This window comes from Sciurus carolinensis (genome assembly GCF_902686445.1).
Source record: "Sciurus carolinensis chromosome 14 unlocalized genomic scaffold, mSciCar1.2 SUPER_4_x, whole genome shotgun sequence".
NCBI classification, from domain to species: Eukaryota; Metazoa; Chordata; class Mammalia; order Rodentia; family Sciuridae; genus Sciurus; species Sciurus carolinensis.
In genome coordinates this window covers 2,097,624-2,118,376 of record NW_025920103.1, presented here as the reverse complement: position 1 = coordinate 2,118,376, position 20,753 = coordinate 2,097,624, and the positions used below count along the sequence as shown (strand labels likewise).

Here is a 20,753-nt window from a genome sequence, read left to right as displayed (position 1 = left end):
CCCAAAGCACAGTGTCTGGGTGGTGGGAATGGCGGAGCCTCGTGGGGCCCATCATTCACTGAACACGGAGCCCCAGGCAGGCTCTCCCTGCTCCTGGAGCACACGCGCCTTGCTGCCTTCTCCCTCCCATGTCTGCAGACCCCTCCACGGGTTCCTCTTCCCCGTGCAAATGCACACAGTGTGGCCCCAGCCCAGCCCCACAATGTCCTGGGCCCAGGATGAATGTCTTCTGTGCCCATAGTGCCCTGGCTTCCTGAGGCCCTGCTCCTGAAAGAGGCCTCTGGGTTGCTCCCAGACACTCTGGAAGGTCCTCCACCTCTGTATCACAGACCCACTCTCCCCTTGGAGCATGGTTGGGTCTCAGGGAGGTGTGAACTCGATCAGAGATCAGAGAGGTGACCAAGCTGCATTTGTCCCCGGGGCTGACTGCCCCTTTGTAAAGCCAGGTCTTGCTTTTGAGAGGCAGGCTCTGTCCTGCCTCTGCATGTTGGCTGGCCTTAGCCTCCTTTGACCAATTGAATGTCATGCAGTGACATTGCAGCTCCTGGCTGTGCCCTGAGAGGCTCCATGTCACCGCCTCTGTGCCCTGGGTGTGCGTCCCTAGGGCACTGCTCCAAAGCTGGACTGGCTGTTGGGGGCTGAGCTCCATATGGAGAATGACAAAGCAGCTCAGCTGACAGCAGGCACCAGGCAGTGGCCTCTAGACCCAGGAAGAGGGGCTGCACTGGAGCCCAGGCAGGGCAGCAGGGGCCCACCAGATAGCCTGGTGAAATATGAAATCCTTAAGTGGCTGGTTTGTGGGTGAGTGGTTCTGTAGTGACACCTGACTGGCAGAGGTCTGGAGACTGAGTGGGGGCGATGCCTTGGAGGCCTGAGCTACTGGCACTCCATGGTGCAGTGACGTCTGGACCTTCCAGTGGTTTCTCTCCCACCAGTTCCTCCACAGTCCTGTGAAAGCATGTGGGTCTTGGCAGCACATGTCTCAGGCACCAGGTGACTGAGGAGAGGTCACCAATGTCCCAGCCTGGAGTCCTCTTGCAGAAGACAGAGACTACGGAGCTCAGGACAAACAGCACAACAGGCTGCCTTCACCATGCAGAGATGAGGGCAAGGGATGCTGGTATGGAGAGTGTCTGGCACAGGTGCCCTTGGAGTCGCCTCGGCACTCAGAAGCATTCAGGCCTCTCAAGCCCATGAATCATTGGTTAGACTATCAGCCGGCGAAGGGCACTGAGGCTCAGTGGTGCTCAGCAGAAGCTGGGAAAGCCTTCCCCACCTGGCCTGGGAGGCAAAGGGACAGGAGGCCTTGGGAGATCGGGCCCTAACAGAGCAGTTGATTTGTTCTGCTCATTCAGCTCCGTGATATTAAAATGTAAGTAAGCCTTTGCGTGTTTGAAGATGCATCTGAACACACTCACTGGCATAGAAAGGCCTCTCTTAGGTTGGCCTTTTCCAGAAGTGTATTTGCATTTTGAGCCAAAGCTGTGCCTGACCCACCCTAAAGATTGAGAGGAACCCAGTGGGTGAGCTGAGGACAGACAGGCCCTGAGTGAGCCTGGGCCTCAAGGGTAGAGGAGGTCAGGACCTGGCCCTGCCTTGTGAGCATGCAGAGGGTGGGTGTGGCCAGAGACAGATGTGTGGGCTGTCTTAGCAGCACAGGAATGTCCTGCTTGAAGAAGAGGGACTCAGGTGCTTGGAGCTGGGTGGGAGCTGATGTGCTATGGGTGTTCCTCCATGCTGGCTGCCTCTGGGGACATGTAGACAGAGAAGTAAAGGAACTGAAGCTCTAGCCTTGTCCATAAACCCCATGAACAAAGTGCTCTGATTGGAAGGATGGCTTCTCCTGGGAAGCCTCCTTGGGTTGGGTTGTGGGTGCTCTTCCAGGGGCAGCCGGTGCACTGTGGCCAGCCTGATGGGCAGCACCCAAGTCCTTTCCATCTCGTGCTCTGCTGCCTCACAAGCTCGCTCCCAAAGACACCAGGATGTCTCCCTTCTGGAGAGTGGAGAACAGGGAGGAGGTGAAGCCCTTCTGCGTTCCCTGGCTCCTTCTCTGTGCAAGGCCCCAGCGCAGCTACAGGAGACGCAGTTGGAACAGGAGGGGTGCAGCCCTGCCCTCATATAGTTGATCATCTGACTGAGTTAGGCCCACTTTTCTCTTGCTTTTTCTCTACCCAATTTCCAGTTGTGATTTTCATACCCAGCCAGACTCCCAATCAAGATGGGCATCAAGTTCAGTGTATACTCCTCCCGATAGCTATTCCAACTGTCTTCTCTGCCCAGAACTAAACCCCTCAGCCTCCCACCTACCTTGCCTCTTGTCTTCAGTGCCTGCCCCATACTACCAGCAGGACGGCCCTGGTAACTAAGATGGCACTGTGGTTCCATGTGCAGTCACTTTCCCAGTCTTCGTGGATGGGGTCCAGATTCCTGAGAATAGAATCCAAGATCCTCTAGAGGGCCTCTGTCCAGCCCCACAGTCCTGTCCCTCACAGCCTTTTCTCACCTCCACACACACACACTCCCACTCCCATAAAATCCCCTCTCCACACCACATTGCTCCTTCTTGCTGTTTTGAGTGGCATCCCTCTCTCACTTTCTTGGTAAACTCCAATTAATTCTATACTTCCAATTCTTATAAAATATTTGGTGTATGTATAGTCCAAGTGTGAATTCACTCTCCTCCAGCACTTGTGCCAAGCACAGGGCTCCCTGCCTCCCTTGCTCCCATTTACCCTCCTCAGACATGATCATTTTCAACTTCTTATTCTAAAGGTATTTATCTCCATGTGTCTAAATTAAAGTGTCTAGGTTGCTCCTTCTTGGAGTCTTACCTTAGCCCTGACTTGCTGAACGCCTTCATGAAGATGTGAACCAGCTTGTTCTTGCTTTGCATGTCCTCCTGACATGGCGGTGCCGACTCTGAAGCTCTTTCTACCAGCTTGACTTACGTGGGTGTTGAGCATGGGCACTGTGCACTGTGCCATGACTGCTTTCCCTTCGCTGGCTGCCCAGGGCTCCTGGAGTTCACAGCTGTCCTCGTATACCCTCATTTTCTATGTACTTACAACTAATTACAGCCCGACCCTTCTCTACTTTTCTAATGCTCTGAATTTCAGGTCAACTCCTGGCATCTCTCCAGAACGTTAGGGGGTTGGAGAGCCTCCTGGCCTCACCCATCATTGTGATCTGAGGATTTCTTTGCCTCTCTTATTTCCTGGGCTGCATTTTCCCTTTCTCCCGATTCACCCCTTCCTTTTTTGGAGGGCTCCCTACAGTAGCTTTCTGATAAGGTATATATTTGAGGTAAATTTTTTGAAGAATCTGTTACGTCTGAAAATAATCCTGATTTTACCTCATTTTTGTTTGCTATTTCGGCTAGATGTGAAAGTCTAACAGGAAACACTTGCATTCAGGATGTGATGCAACCCAGTTTCCTGGGTTGCTGTGGAGAAAGCTCTGGTCCTCTGGTCCTCTGTATGTGACCTTGCTTCTTTTCTATCACATTCTGGACTCCACAGTGCAGTGTACTGATGTGGATCTACAATCATCCCTTTCCTGGGCACTTGACTTCTTCAATCTGAAAACTCATGTCCTAAAAATTTTCTGAAGTTAGTGACTATTTCTTCTTCTGTGTTTCTTCTCACCTCCTTCTAGAATTGCTATTATTAGGATATTGGTCCTTCTCAACTAATACTGTAATATTATCTTTCCCTTCTTTTTATAAGTTCTTGTCTCTAATTCTTTTATTTTTTATAGAAATATAAATCTATTTCTTTGAGGTTTTGCTCTGCCTTCTAAGAGGTTTATTCTACTTTGTTGTCCAATTCTTTGAACTTCTTATTTCTGCCATCATATACTAAATTTATTTTGTTCTCTGAGTGATTTCTTTTCATGGCCTTCTATTCTTGTTTCTTGGATGTAACATCATCTTTTATTTCTTTAACGACATTAGTGATGACTTCCATAGAGTTTGTTTCTTGTGTGATCTCTGATTTATCTGGATACATGTTTTGCTGTGTTTGTTACCCTCTCTTCATGTCACGCTGCAGCCTGTGCTCATGTGTCTGATGACAGTTGACTTTAGCTCATGAGTGAGCAGGAAGCATGGCAAGGCCAGTGGAAACTCCAGGCATGTGGGGGGTTCCTTGCTTGCGGGGCTTTCTGTGAGGAGGTTCACTGTTCCTGCAAGTTGGGGATTTTCATATCGGTATCTTTAGGCCTGTGTATTTGTCCGGTTGGATTGTTCCTCTTCTTGGCTGGACTCATAAGGCCTGACAGCGCCTGTCCAAGGGCCAAGCAAGCAAGGAGCTGAACAAGCATGTGCTGCTGTTCTCTGTGGTCAGCGTGGTGCTGCAGCCTCCTACTTAACTCTCTTGCGGGCCATGCCCTGGCCTTCTGCTGGGCAGGGAAGGGCATCTCCTGCCTGCCTATGTAGGGCCTCCAGGCATCTGACCACGCTGAGGAGAGACTCTGGCACAGCCCGCCTGTTTTATCTCCACCTGTTCCCAGCTCCCACAGCCCTGGCGCCAGCCACCACTGAGCTGTTCTGCCCAGCTACAGCAGGCTCTCCTGGGCTTCCCAGCTGGCAGAGCCTCTGCCACCCCAGCCCTTCCTTATGTATCCAAACCTCCAGCTCCTTTCCAGTTTCCAAGCTCTGTCCTCTGCCCTCTTCTTCACCCTTGTGGGTGTGGACCTATCAAAGAAGCCCTGTACTGTCTGTGGGGGGCTCAGAGCGGGATCCATCTGCCAGCCTCCAGGTTCAAAACACAAATTGGCCCTCCTCTGCCCAACTGCCTTGGTCCTGCAGATGGAAACATGTGCACATGAGTGTGTGTGTGTGTGTGTGTGTATTATTTGCACACACATATTAAAGTACATAGCACTCAATAAGATTTATTCTTTCAGAATACCGATCCCAATTCAAGATTCCAGAAGCTAATGTGTGACCTTTGCTTGATTGTCCCATTTGCCATCCTGCTGCCTGTGAGGGTCTTTCTGAGTCTCTGAAGGGTCATGTAGGAAATGCTTGTGGGTTTTCTCACCAACCCACTTGCTCTCACTTGCAGGCAGACAGAGCAAGGTACAGTGTGTTTTCTGTGCCAATTCTGTGCTGCATGCAGGAATCCTACCTGGCTCACCCTTGTCCCGAGAGTTCCTAGCACAGAGTATCCCTGTAGTGCTCCACATACACTAAGGACTGAATGAAGATCCAAACAGATGAATGGATATGCCAACAACTGGGTGGTGGAAGGATGGGTGGTGGTGGAGGAGTGGATGGATGGATAGAAGCTGCTTGGAAAAGCAATGACATAATGAGCTGGGAAACCCTTGGCAAGCCCTAAAGTTATATACATAAATTAAGGCATTCTGGTTCTGTGTGTGTGTGTGTGTGTGTGTGTGTGTGTGTATCCATCCCTCTTTTTACTTTTTATTTTGAGACAGGGTCTTGCTACATTGCTTAGGGCCTTGCTAAGTTGCTGAGGCTGGTTGAACTTGTGATCCTCCTGCCTCAGCCTCCTGAACTTCTGGGGTTACAGGCATGAGCCCCTGTGCCAGGCATTGGGTTTATAGTCTTCATGCTATACTTCTCAGAAACATTGTGAAGTGTCTTCAGAATCTTTGCACCATAGCTATTGCTTCTTGGCATGACCATGTGGAACAGAGGAGCTCTAGTGATGGGTGTGCACCACTCAAGAGGAAGCTCAGTTTAGCAAGGGTTTCCTTTGGGCACCACCTTGGTCTCTAGCTGGTGACTTCTACCTACATGGAGGGTAGACTGGGGTTCTGTGCATTAACATATATTCCCCTTTCAGACCTCAGTTCACAAATCTCTTAATCTAGCTGTATGGTGGTACATGCCTATCATCCCAGCTACTGGGAAGGCTGAGGCTGGAGGATTGTAAGTTGGAGACCAGTTTTGGTAACTGAGCAAGACCCCATTTAAAAATGAAAATTTAAAATGGGCATAAGAAACTGGGTGGCACCTGCCATTCAGTAAAAGATCATCATCATCATCATCATCATCATCATCTTCTTCTTCTTCTTCTTCATCATCATCACCATAATCTGGAAAGCATTTCTCAGAGTTCCTTCCCAAAAAAACTGACCTCTGCTGTACTTCCTCCAGGCCCTGCTGCACCTGGATTTCCAAGTACTTTGTCCTTACATTCCTTGTCCAGCAAGCCTAGCAGACCAGGTTACCCCATGTCTGCACTCAGGCTTGCTGCAAGGGTGACAGGCCCAGAACAAAGTGTGACACACATTAATAACAAGTTCTAAAGATGTAGTGAGCAAGAGTGGAGGAGGAAATGAAGTCTGATGGCAGGAAGCACTTCCCTCCACTACAGGCCCAGTGGTTGTCAGACAACCACAGGCCACCAGGAGCAGCTAGCCTTTCTGAAAAGAGTAGATGGCCTCTCACCAGACCATGGTAAAGCTGATCCACTGGCCATGATCTGAAGACAGCAGGGCTGTGCCCTGGTTCTGTGAACCACACAGGGGTTCACATTCAGCGCCCAGCACACTACACCAACTAGTGCTCTGTTGCCAGCAGACCTGTACTGCAGACTCACAATGCTATTTGTCCATGGGTGGGATAAAGTCTACTTCACCTGGAGGCCACCCAGCAACTTCACTCCCTTTCAGTAGAAAGTGGCTTGGAGATGTCGTTGCCTACTTTCCATAGAAATCGAAGCTAGAAATTGACAGTGGGGAAATATAATGGGTTCACTAGATGCTTTGACTATATCCTGTGTCACTTTGAAACTTACATTTTTTTCTTTTTCCCAACCTTTTCCCTGACCTCCCTGATACTTTATTTATTTATTTATATTTTTTATTGGAGAATAAACATAGGGACAATTAACCATGACTCCTCATCCCCTGTCACTTTTTGTATTTTATTTAGACACTGGATTTCACTGAGTTTCTTAGGGTCTAGCTAAGTTGCTGAGGCTGGCTTTGAACTCTCGATCCTCCTGCCTCAGACTACCACACCTCTGAGATTACAGATGTGTGCCACCATGCCCAGCTCTTCATGATTTTCCCCCCTGATCTTTTCCCTAACCTTCTCCTCTCTGATCTTTTCCTCAGTCTTCTTTTCCCTGAACTTCTGTCCTCCCTGATCTTGTTTTCCCTAAACTTCTCCCTGATCTTCTTTTACCTACACTTCTCCTGCCTGATCTCTTTTGTCCTGATTTTCTTCCTGATTTCTCTCCACAATCTCATTTTCTCTGAATCACCTCTTAAAAACACCCCTTTTCCTCATGATGGGCATAATTACAATCTTTCTGTTCCTAGGACCTTGATTCATTCTGAGTTGAGTTCTGTACAGAATGAGAGATAAGGATTTAATTTTATTTCTCTGTATGTGGATTTTCAGTTTTGCCAGCACCATTTGTTACAGACACTATCTTTTCTCCAATGTAAGTTTTTGCATCTTTGTCTAGTATGAGATAACTGTACATATGTGGGTATGTCTCTGTGTCTTCTATCCTGTACCACTGGTCTGCCTATTTTGGTGCCAATAACATGCTGTTTTTGCTATTATTGCTCTGTATGTCGGCATTGCGATCCCTCCTGCTTCCTCCTTCATGGTAAGGAGTTCTTTGGTTGGTCCTAAGCAGATATGATTAAGATTTGGACCTACTTTTTCTTCTATTAGGTGCAGGGTCTCTGATCTACTTCCCAGGTCCTTGATCCATTTTGAATTGAGTTCTATGCAGGGTGACATATAGGGGTTTAGTATTATTTTGCTGCCTATGGATTTCTAGTTTTCCCAGCACCTTTTGTTAAAGAGGCTATATTTTTTCCATTGTATGTTTTTGGTTCTTTTGTATTTAGATAACTGTATTTATGTGGGTTTGTCTTTGTGTCTTCTATTTTGTATTATTGGTATACCTGCCTATTTTTGTGATGATACCATGTCTTTTCTGTTACTATTGCTCTGTAGTACAGTTAAAAGTCTGGTATTTTGATAACTCCATCTTTACTCTTCCTGCTAAGAAGTTCTCTGGATAGAGTTTCAAGGACAATATTGAATTGGAGCGATGAAAGAGGGCATTTCTGTCTTGTTCCAGTTTTTAGAAGGAATATTTTCAGTTTTTCTCCATTTAGAATGATGTTGGCCATGGGCTTAGCATAGACAGCCTTTACAATGTTGAGGTATGTTTCTACTGTCCCAATTTTTTCTAGTATTTTGAACATAAAAGGGTGTTGGATTTTATGAAATTCTTTATCTGAAGTTATTGAAATGAACATATGATTCTTACCTTTAGTCCATTGATGTGATGAATTTCATTTTTTGATTTCTGCATGTTGAACCAACCTTTTGTCTAGTGGATGAATCCACTTTGATCATGGTGCACTATACTTTTAATATGTTTTGTATGCAATTTGCCAGATTTTAGTTAAGAATTTTTGCATGTATGTTCATCAGGGATATTGGTCTGAAGTTTTCTTTCCTTGATTTGTCTTTGTGTGTTTTTGGGATCACGGTGATACTAGCTTCATAAGAATGTGTTTGAAAGGATTAGCTCTTATTCCATTGAATAAAATATGAGGAGTATCGGTATTATCTTCTTTGAAGGTCCTGAAGATCTTGGCTGAGAATCCATCTGGGGAACCCACATTTCTTATGGCGGAAGGCAGCCAGACCCATATTGGACTTCTGGAAAATGAGAGGTAATTATGTATTAGGTCACTGAGGCTTAGGTTTTTGTCAGAGCATTTACTGATAATTGTGCCAATTAACCCATATAAGCTCACTTCAACTGAGGAACTCTCAAGGTCTGATGCCAAATCAGGGTGAGAAATACTTGCACTCATCACACACTGTTGGCCAAGAAGAGTATTCCCGCAGGGGCCAATGTTTGGCCTTGGAGTTGTTAAAAATATCAGAGAAATTGTGCTCACGGACACTCTTCATAGAACTGGTACCCAAGATAGTACAAGGAGCATGTCTGCAACTATATAAATGATGCCTTGAAACAGAAATTTCAGCAGTCCACTAAATGAGAGATTTTATATTTACTTACTTGCTTTGCTTTGGTTTCAGTTTCCGGGCATACATGTCTCTGTTCTTATGCAGCACTCACACAAGCAAATTTTTTCCAGGTGGAAGGTTACCCATCCATGCCATTTAAACACTTCTGCAATAGGAGAAAGGAGGAAGCACTTGACTGCTCATCACTGACAATCTGCCAATCATATCACATGGGATAAAGAATCACCCTTGGGGGCTGGGGAGATAGCTCAGCTGGTAGAGAGCTTGCCTTGCAAGCACAAGACCCTGAGTTCCATCCCCAGTACTGCAAAAAAAAAAAAAAGAATCACCCATCACCCTTGGTAGGAAAACTGGAGATGCTTGCTATCTGGTATACTGGCTGCATCGTTGTGACCCTTAGAAACCACACTGTAACAGGAATACTGATGACACTGAAATAAATAAATATATAAAGTTCTCTCTATAGCTCCACCTTATCTTAGATTTACCATGGAACAATAAAAAAATGCATTAGGTGACTGTGTCAGGGCTGGAGTCTCCTTCAAGCAAACTGATATCCTTAGAATTAGGAAAGTGAAGCTTGACTTGTTCTCTTTTATACAAGAATTGCTACATTTTGAGTCATGTTAACATCATATGTTTGAAACTAATTGGCTAGAAAGCAAAACAAACTCTGAGAGAAATGAATCTAGTTAGTATACTGCACACTCTCTTCCAGTTATCATTAAATATTTTATCTTTGCTAGCAAAGATACCATTTCTACTCAATGCTTTCACTAAAAATATCTCACCTCTATCATTTTAGTTAATACCTGGAGTTCTGTTTGTTTGAATTTTGCAAAAAAATGATTCAATTGGTTAGAGTCCAACACATTTTTATTGAGGTTTTTTTCACCATGCCCTGAATAAATATAGGAGATACAATGAAGAATTGATTATCTGCTCCCTGTTCTTTTGGATGCTATATTTTTATGGGATTTTTATATTTTATATGAGTGTGGGGAAATTACAGATGTGTAATTAGTACTCTGAAAAAAATAGGGTACCATGAAAAATAAAAGATGGAAGGTATTTGATTAGCACTTTGGAGAAAATAGGGTAGCATGTAAAATGAAAGGGATAGCCAGCAGGAAAATTACTGTAGGTTGCAAGCAGTTTACCACTCAGGAAGTGGGAGGAAAAACTGTATATCAAATTGTCCCTCAACATAATATTCTAAAACAAACCATCTCTTGTACTTTTTCTGAATCAGGAATTGGGAGTGTCTAGGGTGGCATTTCTGTCTGAAGGGGCAATCTGAGGTTGTAGTCATTTCAAGGATCAACTCATGGATGTACATCAAACTCATGGGTAAGTGTGCCAGTCACCTCATATCCTCACTGGCTTCTGGTCAGGCATTTTAATCCCTTACATGTGAGTCTCTGCACAGTTCTTATAACATGGTAGGTCACTTTCTTTATAGTGAAACATATTTCTGAAGCAATGTACCACCATCTCTGATGTGTGCTCTTGGTTAGACAAATAAACCATGGTATGGCATGGAAGGATGCACAGAAGGATGGAAATATCAGGAAGCAAGTATCATTTAGGACCATCTTTGAAGCTTGAAACCACATGACTATCATAAGGAACTTGGATATTATTTTGCAGAGTTGTCACTGGAAAGTGATATAACATAATTCATACTTCAAAACATTTACCCAAGTTAGAAAATAATATCTATTCAAACTACTCAAATTTATTCAAGTTGGAGGGTGATCAAAAGAAAAGCAGATAGACACAAGGTTATTGTTCCAGTAAGAGAACAAAATCTATAGCTGGGTACACAATATTCACAGACATTTGGATAAAGACATATTTGGAATATATTTTAGGTATTCCTAAGAGCATTCACTTCTTTTCCACACTAAATGCCAATGCAGATAACACCCAGTCTTGATGTTATTTATCAAACATCGAGTAAGAGTATTTTAAAAATTTATTCTGCACAATTAGAATTTAATCACTATAGAATAGTAAATGCTTTCATTTTATTATCTATACCCTCACACTAAAATTGAGCCATGGTATAAAATAAGTTACATGTAGGGATAAGTCCAAATTTTACAAAATGTTATAATTAATATGAATGGTGTTAATACAAATAAAATTAGCATTTATTAGGATCTTGTGGTATGTTAGGCATTAGTTTAAAGACATTAAACTTTAAAACTATTCAAAGCTATTATTTCCCTCATTATATAAAAATATGATATTCGGAGAAATTAAGTGACTTCTCCAAGATTACCAATATAGTAGTTAGTTGAGTCCACATTTGAAAATGGGTCCATTTTATTTCATATCCTACTCTATAAATCAATGTGGAGTTTGCTACCTCTATTACTTCATTCTTTTTTCTGAATTTCTTAATGTTTCAACCATGTAGGTTTTTTTTAACCATTAACTTCATCTTTTCTTTTTTTTTTTTTGTTATCAGAATTGAACCCAGGGATAAGCACTGAGCCATGACGTCCCCTGTCCTTATTTTATTTTATTTAGAGACAGTGTCTTGCTGAGTTGCTTTGGACTTTGCTAACTTGCTGAGACTTGCTTTGAACTCATGATCCTTTTGCCCCAAGCTCCCACAGCTGGGATTATGGAGATGTGCCAGCACATCTGGCTCGCCTTTACTTTTGATGAGAAAAGAAATTTCTTTGAGTAAAAGTTGTAATACAAGGTGCACTGAATAATTCAAGGTTTTTTTTTTTTTTGGACTGGGGGTTGAACTCAGGTGCATATTAATACCTTGCTACATTTCCAGTCATTTTATTTTGTTTTTTAAAATTTATTTTGATACAGGGTCTTGTTAAGTTGCTGGCAGTCCCATGAGGTTTCCTTGACTGGTATCAAAATTGGGATCTTCCTCCTTCAGATGCCTGTAAATAGCCAGGATTATAGACAGCTGCCACTCTGCACATCTGAAGTTCTTAAAATACAATTGAAAAAACATTCAGAATGCATTTCAATGGAAGAAATACCTACAGTGCAACTTTTTAATTGAATAAGATGTTTTAAAAAGTAAAGAGAAAGAAAAATCTCTTCATTCAAGTTTTTGCACTAGGTTAAATTAAAGCTCTAACTAGCAGACTATTTGTATAGGAACAAGTCCTTATTTTAAATATACAATATTCATCATTAACTTATTTAAAAAATTTGGATGGGTTCTATACCTTAGGTATTATATTAACAGAGCCAGATGTATTCAAATTTAATTTTCCTAACAACCTCTCAAGGAAAATTGTTTTACCTATTGAACGCTTGGGCTCAGGATGCTCATCATATACTGGGATTCGTCAAAGATGAAATGAGAACACAGGACTGAATTCCAACAGCTAAATCCTCCTACTTGACCACATTCTTTTCAGGTTCCTAGTCTGTGCTCAGTCTGGAGGCCAATAAGCAGAAAAGACTTATTATGATATTCAAATTACTGAGCTCTATAGGACCATAAAGTCTATTTGCTCATAAATTACATGTAGTTGTTGCAGAGGAATACATTTTTCTTCATCTTTCTTGGATTAGTTTCTTTGCAAATAAGGTAATCTTCAAAATAGAAGACCATTTTTTTCCTTATCTAAATATGTCTATTGCTCTGAATATTGCAAGCAACCAAATGGGTCTCTGTTTTGTTAATATGATTTGCTAAAATCCTTTTACATACATTCTTTTCTACTGGAAAATTGCTATTTTTAGATATATTGGGGAAAATATGCCCACCATCTACTTCTATAGATCACTTGTAATTTTGATCTTACCCATCTCAAATAAATTTACACCATGTATTTTCCACATACTGCTTGTGAGATGACTTTTAGGTCACTTGAATGATTTCATGAAGTCACAGACTCTGTATCCATTGATGTAAACATTATTTTAGGTAATCATTTCCTAAAATATTTTTAAGAATTTTATGTTTATTAGATATTTCAAAATATGAGTCATGTATAATTATTTGTTATTATTACTTATTATTTATTATTTGTGAAAACCCAAAACACTTAAAACAGAAATTTCTATTTGATGAAATAATAATTATTAAATGCTGGTATCTTGCAAAATTTCTGACCACAATTTTTCAAAATGTTTTCTACATATCTGATCTCAAAAGAAACATTTAATCATATTCACAAATCATCTTAATGGCAATAATAATTTTGTAAAATAAGCAACACCCAAACAGAAACAGTCCCTGAAATACGAAACGTGTGTCTTTTCATGTCTCACACTTGGACAAAAGACAGGGTGATGTACTGGATCATTTAATTTGTTAAAATAATCTGAGACCAGCAGTTAGTATTCAGTATTAAGACAATTTGTTCTCAGCCATAAGAGGCAAGTGGCAGTCTTTGGATCTTCATTATATCAGTTCTTTTACAGACTCTTTAGGAAACTGCTTTTAGTCATTAGGATGAGCTCACAGAAATAAACTAAATTGGGACAAATAATTGACTAGCTGCCACATATGTATTTAATTGAATTAGGTGAGTATTAGTAAATACAATACAGAGGATTTGTTTTTGTAATTGGCTAAAATAATACATTTTCTCTATTTCCTGCTGAATAGTGACAGTATTTCCAGAGTGTTATTTTGATTTTATTGTCAGTCTTTTCCATTCTAAATTGGAAAAAGGATTTAAAACAGATGTACTTTAATTACTATGTTAGAAAGGTACAGTATTTAAAAAATTGAACTTTTAATTAAAAAACAGGCAGTTAAATGAACAAAGTTTTAGAAAGAAGTTAATGTTTTCTCTGTTAATAACCATAGAGAAATCATATAGTATTAACAGAAAAGAATTGACTACTCACCTTGCAACACATCACAAGATACTTTCACTATACCCTTTGTAGCTTTGAAACTTAGATATTTTTATCTTTTCCCCCACCTTTTCCCTGAACTTCTCCCTGATCTTCTTTTCCCTAAAATTCTCCTCCCTGATCTTTTTCCTAAACTTCTTCTCTCTGATTTTCTCTTCCTTGATCTTTGCCTTCCTAAACTCTCCTCCATAAACTCATTTTCCATGAATCATCCTTGTAAAAGCCTCCTGTTCCTGATGATATGGAGAATCACAGACTGTACAACAGGACTCCCCTGTTTCTCCTTTGCTAGCAAAGCAATAAATCATCTTTTTCCTTTTGCTTGAACCTGTGTCCTCAATATTAGATTGGCATCTGGAATAAGGACTGAGATTTTGGCAATAAATTTGGCACCCTAGATGGGACCTGAGAGCAGCCCCTGCTCCAACTTTCTTGATCAGGCTTGGACCTTCAAGTAATTCCCACTTGCATGATGAGAAAACAAGATGACTGGTGAGTTTGTTGAGAGCAGACTGCTGAAGAAATTTGGTGATGGTGTGAGTTTGCCTCAGACCGAACAAGAGGAGCTGTTCTGTGAGTAGAGGTTGGGACTTAAGGACTATCCCAAGAGCTGTTGAAGCTCATTTAACTTCACGGACTTCCTGCCTTCTTTCCCTGAACTGCACAAGTTGCTCTATCAGTGGCTTTACTTGGAGAAAAAGGAAACTGAATACAAGAAATTGTGACACTCTTTGTCATTTGGTGTGCACACCAAGACCCTTGATTCCATACACTTAATTCTTCTTTGTGGGAACATCCATCTGAATGCTTCTTCTTGGGACATCTGTGTCTCCAGTTGTGTGGGAGTCATGATTCAATGAGACTTAAGAACCTAAAGATAAGTACTCCCTTCTTATCTCTTTTAGGTTCTCATGTCTTTGTTGGCCTTGATCTTTGGAATTCCTTCTGGTTTTCTGTTTATTTGTGTATACTAATGACCCTTTTGAGATATGGCTTGTACTTCACTGGTTCTATGGTTAGTCTCTTGGGAAAGATCTTTCCTGGTCAATTTAAAGTTTTCCATCTGTTGGCCATAGTTTGGGGGTTCCTCTCTGGTTTCTGTTTCTTTTTTGTACAATATTGCAGTTGGAATTGATCTGTTGGAGGTAAAGTGAGTTAAAAATAGGGCCACCTTTAAGTCTACAATGTTTTTTACTGTAATAATCTGACTTTTAAATAGCTTCCTAGATCATTGTACAATCTTTCAGTTGGAGTTGATCTGTCCAAGTTTAAGGAAATGAAGGAAATTTGTACATGCAGATTTGTCTGATTAAAAGTTCCCATATGTTAGCCCTAGTTTTGGTGATTCTTGTCTGTACATATAGGTACAAGTGTCTAGAGAAATATAGTTTAGTGTAACAAAATCTGGAATTTGATCCTATAGGGATAAGTATGTCTAAGATAAAGAGGACTTACTGTTAAACAATCTGGACTTTAAATGGTTTTTCTGGATTATTATACAATCTTGACATTGAAGTTGGTCTGCCAGGGTTAAACTATATGAAAGAGATTCTTTATGTACAGGCATTTTTGCAGTTGCATAAAAGGGGTCTGAAGCATCAAGAACTAAGTTAAAGATGCCAATTCTTAGTTTGGCTCCAGGAAGTTACAGATCATCTCATTGAAGTCAAGCACACTACACCCAAGCTGGGGGGGATCCCAGAAAAAGTGCCTTGGCTGTAAAAAACAATGGTCAAAGAGAACATGCCCTCTGTCCTGCCTTCCAGTGCCATTTCCCAAGGAGGGTGGAGGTTTCTGTCCACAGAGGATGTGGCAGCACATTCCAGAGCTTTCAGTTTCTCAGCTGGGGACAGGAATATTCTCCCCTTTTAAGATCTAACAAGGGAACCCATTTTGCTAGGGAATATTCATTACTGGGGCAAAGAAATTCTTGCTATAACAGTTTCTCATTCAACTATATGCCTGCAGAGAGTTTCAGAATCAGTAACTGGTTAAAAAAACAAGTGTTACATAGTTTATAACAATATAGTAGACACACTAAATATATGTGACATGGTATATACATGCATCTGAGAACTCTCTCTAAGCCTTGTCTAAATTTTCTAGTAAAAATTTATAAAATGAAAGTTTATATAAGCTTACAGGCAAGATACCAATAAGTGCTCTTTGGTACATTGTATCTGACATAGAAAGGCCACACTGTCATTTGAAGACCTGTCTTATATCTTCTTGCTTTGACTAAGTCAATTTCTGATCATTAACCTTGTTTTCTAAAAGACCTGTGAGTATTGTCACCATACACTCTGTATTGCAAAATTCTACCTTAATAGTTAACTTAGTCAAATGTAAAACGTCTTCTCTTCAGAGATCACTTTGCCATGTTGGTATTCTCCAAAGTACAATTACGTGTAGCAAAAGGCTCGCATTTGTGTGGAAATAACAAATTTGTTTGGTATTTATTTATGCATTTGATGTTTTATAGTTAAAGTAACCTGTTGTCAATAAGTTATATGTCCAATTTTGTATGACTCTTCACACTGGAATTGGAATTTAAATGCATTTTTGGAAGGTATTAAAGAGAGCCTGATCTGTTTAAAGGTGATATTATAAAACATGGAAGGATTCTGCCACTTTTTATGCAAAAATAAAGTTAAAAACTGTCTCTGTCTTTGATTTGTTTTCAGATGTAATGTTGTATTGTTTTAGTTGTGAAGAGCCCCACCTTCCCAAAGATAAGACTCTACCTCCCACTTACTCCGTGTTAGAACATTTCCAAAATAATCTAGATGTCAGCTTATTTAAAGTTGTGTTCAAAAAATTGATTTTTTTTGTAAAAATTATTTTTATCTCAGACAGAGAATATAATATACACCTAAAGTTTCGAGAATTTAAAAGTCATTTTTCTTGGTTCATAGACATCACAAAAACTGAAGATATTTTTTTCTCTGTTTATTTTGTATTTTCCGTGTAATCTATAGAATATAAAATGCTTACTTCCAGTACTAATACTAACCCAATTAAATTAACGAGGTATCTGTACAATTATACATACTGAAGTCATAACCTGTTGCTCTCTCTTTAAACAGGTGAAACTGTCTTGCCTGGTGTTTAAACTCAAAAACATGGTAAACAATGCAAAAAAGTGAAAGGGCCAAGGAAGAAGCAGCCAGTATTTTGACTTTTCAATCTAAAGTCATCCAGTATTCAAAGAATGACAGGACCACTCTCCGGGCCCTGCACTTTTGGTGAGTCACCTGATCTGTGATAAGGGAGATTGAGAGGACCCTAGAGAATAGGAAGCTAGCCAGTACACATTCTACTAAGAGATGGGTCAATGGCAAAGGAAATAACTCTGATGCATCCAAGGGAAGCCACATAAGGTCAGGTGCTGCATCTGTTTTCTACCACTCTGACACTTGGCATGGTTCTGTTGGAGTAGCGGATTTCAACACTTGTCATGGTTCTGTTAGAGTAGAGAATTCAACACTTGACATGGTTCTGTTGAAAGATTATCCTCCTTCTTGGGGGCCATAGGCATGGCATGTCTCCATGTGCAGTTGCTTTCAATACTAATATTCAATATATCCTTAGATTCAGATTATAGAGAATACTGGGGAGATTTCATGGTGTTTGGACACAAAATAACATACAATAAAATTTAATATTAATACTTAGATGAAATTATAAATAAGCAATTATGACTTGCTCAAATTTGTAAGGAGACTGTGATTTCATTTAGTATACAAATTCTCTAAAGTTATATATGAGAGTGTATTCCTCTGAGTTTTGATGTGGTGTTTGGTCTTCACTGCTTTCTTAGTGTTTATGATTAAGTTTAAGATATTTTTCTCACAATAATTAAATAGGTTAATCATAGGTAAAATTTGTTTTCTTCCTATGTCTAGTTAGAGTGTTAGTCCATCATTGATTACATGAAATAAAATAAATATTAACTATAACCCAATTCCTCTATTCTCTGTTAGTAATAACAAAAACATTCCACTGTTAATAACAAACATTAGCGTTCTTGAATGGGGTAACTTCTATAGAAACTTAATGACATATTCTTTCAGGGAAATTAAAACTCAATGGAGCATAGTGCCCTTTACCTTGCTGGGAACTGGTTTTCTTTTTGTTTAAGCTATCATACAGTAAAAACATGTTTCTTGAATAGGATAATTAATTACACTCTTGAAGATTTTTTACTAAACATTTCCTTGTATTAAGCATGAAATGATGTAATCAATACCAAAGGAAAAAAACATATAAAAAGACTCAGTGAATAATAAAGATTCAGACTCAGTCTGAGAACACTTGGTGTCTCTGTGTGCTGTTTCTCCACCACGCCGATGGCTCCCTTCCACCTCGGACCCCCAACTGCTCTTAGGACTGGACTCTGGCAGTCAGCCAGACCTGGACCCATCCTGACAGTTGGCACATCTTGTAGAGGAAAACTAAAGAAGTCAGGATGCTTGGCACCTTGTACCCAAGAATGATCTCTGAGGAATCTCAGCTGACATTTAACAGTAGGTAGGACAAAGGTCAGTTTTGACCAACTTGTTCTCAAACACCTGGCAGGAGAGTAAAGCCTGAACACAGTCCTACATGGACATTTAAAAGGAAAAGCAATGGTTTCTAATATAATTTAAGAGGTACAATTGTGTGAACCCTATAAAAATTAAGTAAAGCTAGAGGTTATCATGGAAATGTTCTTACATAAGAGTGCCTAATAATAATTACAAGAGTTGCAAATTTCTCCTGAGTTAATTTCAGTCTGATTTCATAAACCTACAAATCTTGCTAACCTTCTACAGTGATGAGTTTGATCTGTTTTTCACTGACAAGTTTATGAGTTACAGTCCACATGGTTTTCAGAGACTGAGTGAAATACTAATTTTTTTGTGCTTATTATTTACAAAAAGTTATGATTTACTACTCTGTTTATTGTGAACTTAGCACAAACCCTGCCTATGTATGCCTTGTTCAGTCACATGCCATCTTACACTGTGGACCTCTGGATTGCTCTGGTGCTGAATGCCCTTAACTGTCCATGTCCCACCTAATAGAGAACAAAGACTTTGGGATACTTCCCCTAATTTTTCCTGCTTTCAGGAGAAAATAGATAGGAGATATCATTGCCAACTTTCCATAGAAATAGAAGCTATAGATTTACAGTGGGGCAACATAACAGAAGATCACTTGATGCTTTGAGTATATTCCTTATCACTTCAAAAATTGTATATATTTTTCTTATTTCTAACCATTTCCCTGACCTTCTCCCTAATCTTCTTTTCTCTAAAATTCTCCCTGATCTTAACCCTAAACTTCTCACCCCTGATCTTCTTTTCCTTGATCATCTCCTTCCTGAAATCTCCTTGCTGAATTCATTTTTCTCTTAATCACTTCTATAAAACCCCCCAGTTCCTGATTATGGGCAAAATCACAATCATTGGCACAGGAATCCATCTCATTTCTCTTTGATAGCAAGGCAATAATCCATCTTTTTCCTTTTCCAAAACACATCCTCATTGGGGCTGGGATATAGCTCAGTCAGTAGAGTGCATGCCTCGTAAGCCCAAGGCCCTGGGTTCAAATCCCCAGCACCGCAAAAAAAAAAAAAAAAAACAACAAACAAAAAATCCTCATTATTGGATTGGCATCAGGGACTCAAACTGAACTTCTGGCAACAACCTCATACCCACTGAAACCATCACTAAGCTCATATTTCATTCAATAAGCAAATCAACAGCAACAAATTATGTGTACATAAGAGAGATTTTGAACAAGCTTCCAATTATTAGTTTTCACTACATTTTTAAATGGATATTTGTGGCAAATTTGCAATTTCTATCACAAAATGTAACCATAACACCTCTCTATATAAAAAGTGGAGGGAGAGTACTCTTTTATAATATTTAATGCTATTTCCTTCCATGATACAGGTCCTAACCTACCCATCTTCTTAAAATTTGGAGGCAATAAACTACATGTAGAAAGTAGTAATTTAGTGTAGCAAGGTGGGCAGAGCCAGTCCAAATGAGTGGCCGAGGGACAGAGACCCTGTGGGTGGTGAGGTCACCCCGGTGAGCAGCGTCAAGAAGAGGGACTCGCTGGGGACTGCGGGCTCAGCACACCTCATTATCAAGGATCTTGGAGAAATTCTTTCAAGGCTTTTGGATCACAGACTAGTTATTCAAGGTGAAACTCATTATTTTGTAATAGAATTTGAATTCGAACATCAGAACCCACTCACACACTCAAGTTGAAATTGAAAATTCCCTTGAAAGCCCATGTTCAGTGGGAAAAATGTAGTCTTTGAGAAATGCGAGTTCTTGAATATTTGAAGAATATGATCCATGAAACAAATGAACATACTCTTCCCAAATGCAGAGAAACAATGCAGGACAACTTGAAAGAAGTTCTCCAGAGACTGCAAGCAGTTAATGACTCCGTCTGTAGACTCCAGCAGAGGGAACAGGAACAAAAAATGATGTATAATGACCGCTTAATAGCTAGTGAGAAGCAGCGTCATCTCCTGTGGGAGGATTTCATGAAAGAACAACCCCACCATCAGGCTGAGGCAGATGAAGAGCACAGGAGAGCCATGGAGAGGCTTAAAGATCAGTATGCTAAGATGGAGAAGGACCTAGTCAAATTTTCAACTTTTTAAGAACCTGAAGTACAACATTGACAGAGAAAGGAGAAGACATTGACTTCCCCCACAAAATGTTCCCACTAACATTTAGCCTGTGCTTCAATCTTAGCAATACTTTCAGTGGCACTCTTATGTCCAAACAGAAACTTTAGCTTGAGCCTGTTCAATAGAGGAAGAGTGCTATACCATTCCTGTTTTAAGTGCCTATGTAATGATCATTTGAATGGGGAAGAAGAG

General features: G+C 40.5%; 1 pseudogene; it reads left to right on the top strand.

Annotated features, from left to right (window-relative positions):
* The first annotated feature begins 19,897 nt into the window (after positions 1-19,897).
* On the top strand, positions 19,898-20,531 carry LOC124973046 (biogenesis of lysosome-related organelles complex 1 subunit 5-like; annotated as a pseudogene).
* Positions 20,532-20,753: the final 222 nt, after the last annotated feature.